This window comes from Papio anubis, chromosome 1, assembly GCF_008728515.1.
Source record: "Papio anubis isolate 15944 chromosome 1, Panubis1.0, whole genome shotgun sequence".
Lineage (NCBI taxonomy): Eukaryota > Metazoa > Chordata > Mammalia > Primates > Cercopithecidae > Papio > Papio anubis.
The window spans coordinates 15069101-15071569 of record NC_044976.1 but is presented as its reverse complement, the minus strand read 5'-3'; the positions used below and the strand labels follow the sequence as shown (position 1 = coordinate 15071569).

General features: G+C 48.8%; 1 non-coding gene across 1 annotated transcript; it reads right to left on the bottom strand.

The window, feature by feature from the left end:
• Positions 1-1293: 1293 nt before the first annotated feature.
• Positions 1294-1449, bottom strand: LOC116272609. The gene has a single exon (XR_004181254.1). It is a non-coding gene; the product is annotated as a U1 spliceosomal RNA (small nuclear RNA).
• Positions 1450-2469: the final 1020 nt, after the last annotated feature.

Genomic DNA, 2469 nt, shown 5'->3' with positions numbered 1-2469 from the left:
TAATGATGCAACAATGAGAGAGAGAGAGAGAGACGTTCTTATAGCCATACTAGTGGGAAAAAGTCAAAGAGCCTAATTTCTCAGCTCATGATACTTAATAGAGTAGGGAACCCTGTCAGCTCCATGGGTTCAGATCTGCACCAAGTGCCTTTTTTAGACAGACTCTCACTCTCGTTGCCCAGGCTGGGGGCAGTGGCACGACACTGCAAATCCTCCGCCAGTCCCGGGGTTCGGGCTAAGCTGCATTCTCCCGCCCGTTCTGAGAAGTTATGATTACAGACACACACTACCACAAACCACAATTAGATACTTGTGGGAGTTAAAAATGAGATGAATTTACAGTGTCATTTGAGATGGGTATTAAGGAATCTGGCCAGGTGTACTGACCCGTGCCGTGCAAACTGCAGGTTGAGCGAGAGCTACATTTTAATGCCCGAAGGTGATAAGCTTAGGGCCTAAGAGAGACGATGTGGGGAGGACACTGGAACCAGAAATAGGAAAGGGCTGCTTGGAGGTGGGAAGGATGGGTCGGGGTGCTATCTAGAAAGTTGCCTGGCAACGGATCTAGGATGTGTGTTTGTGACTTAACAAGAAGCTGTCGCGAAATAAAGTCTGAAGAAAGACAAGATATAAACAGCAGAGATAGTAGAAACCGGACCCGCTCCACATAAACTTCCCATGCTATACTTCAGGGAGGATCGCAGCGCATTTCGGCCAAGACAGGTGAGACTGCGGTTCTGACGTGCGGGCCTGGATGAATATGCGCCAGTGTTCGGGCGCCGGCAGACCGTTCTACGCAAAGTGGGGTAAGCCGGTTATGTCTACAACCCAACGGCGACAGTAGAGCCCCAAAGGCCCTAATTTCTTTCCAAAGAACAGCGGCCCTCTGCGTAGTTTCTACCTGGCTCTAGGAGGTGAGAACACATTCCCCGCTAGCACAGAAATCCTACAAACTCCTGTGAGGGCTGCGGTTACAAGCAGAGGCTGTGTAAAAGGTGACTGGGGGAAAATTTTCACAGATCATGAGAACCCAAGAGACTGGAGACCTTGGACCAATCTCTGCAAAAAGCAGGCCCTCCTAAAAACGGAAGAGCTCTGCGGCCTTCGCGCTAGTTAACTTGTGTTACAAAGGATGATGCTTTTTCGACTCCGGCAAAGAGATGACAAGTTACTTCCTATCCCAAGACTTCCACCATAAAAATCACACAACAGAAGACGGCAGCCGAAATACTAACCAGCACAACGAAACACAAGCCCTTACTATGCAATCTATTTTTTAACACCACAAAATATCAGGGGAAAGCGCGAACGCAGTCCCCCACTACCACAAATTATGCAGTCGATTACATTTGGGAAATCGCAGGGCCAGCACATCCTGAGTGCAATGGATAAGCCTCGCCCTGGGGAAACCACCTTCGTGATCATGGTATCTCCCCTGCCAGGTGGCATGAGTTTCTACACTCACCCTGCCACAGCCCCTTCATACGCCCTCACCCTTTACACTCACGGTCACTCTTCACGCGCACTCCCCGAGCCCTTTCTAGCCCTGGGACACACAGCTGGGATTCCTGGTGGTCCGACCTCAGCGGTCGTGAACCCGCTCCACGGCATGGAAACTCCTTCGTGGCGAAGCAGCAGGTGGCCAAGCAGCAGCCCCTGCGCTGCCTCATCTACATAGAAGTCGCCCTACTCGTGATGTCACCGACAGTGCCATTCCCAGTCCTCCTGTGCCTTCTTGTCACTCAGCCCAATGCGCTGCAAGAACCGGCAAGCGGAAGTGACGTCTGCGTCTCCCTTTTTCCCTCCCGCCCCGGCATCTGTTCACTCCCAAAGAAGCAGCTCCTTAGCCTGTGTTGCGGAGCAACCTTTCTGCGGCCAGATGGATCCTGCTGGGCACCCTTCTTCAAATAATGGCTTTTAATTCGCAAAAACTCCTGTGCGGAACGTTCGGTTCTCTTCACATCCTTATCCTTGTGATGTAGCATTCCGCTTGAAATTGGAAGCCGTTTAATATCAGAGAGAAACCGTATTTATGAAAGTAAAGAGGCAGGTCGGATGGCTGCAAACCAGCCTTCCTTACTGGTTTTATCACTGGTAATGTTATAAAGACAGTTGTCCAGTTTCATGAATCTTGTTGCTTGTTTTCCAAATTCAGGATTGTAGAAAAATATGCTGTCCCAGAAGAGATGGTTCGACACTCCCAAGCGTGGTGTTGGACTTTGTCATCTCTTGGGCAGCCATCTCCAGACCTTAGCCCTTACCTTGTGTTAGTTTTTTATATTCTGCAAAGACAAAACCAAAATAATCCAAATTTGACACAAATACCTGGGCTACATCTTATTTGAGATGTTTAACAAATGTCTGGATCATGTTTTCTTATATATTACTCAGAAAACACTGTGAAGTAAGCAAAGTTGGGCTGCTCAAGTCAAAGACCATTTGAATATTTACAAGTAGATTTCAGACAGG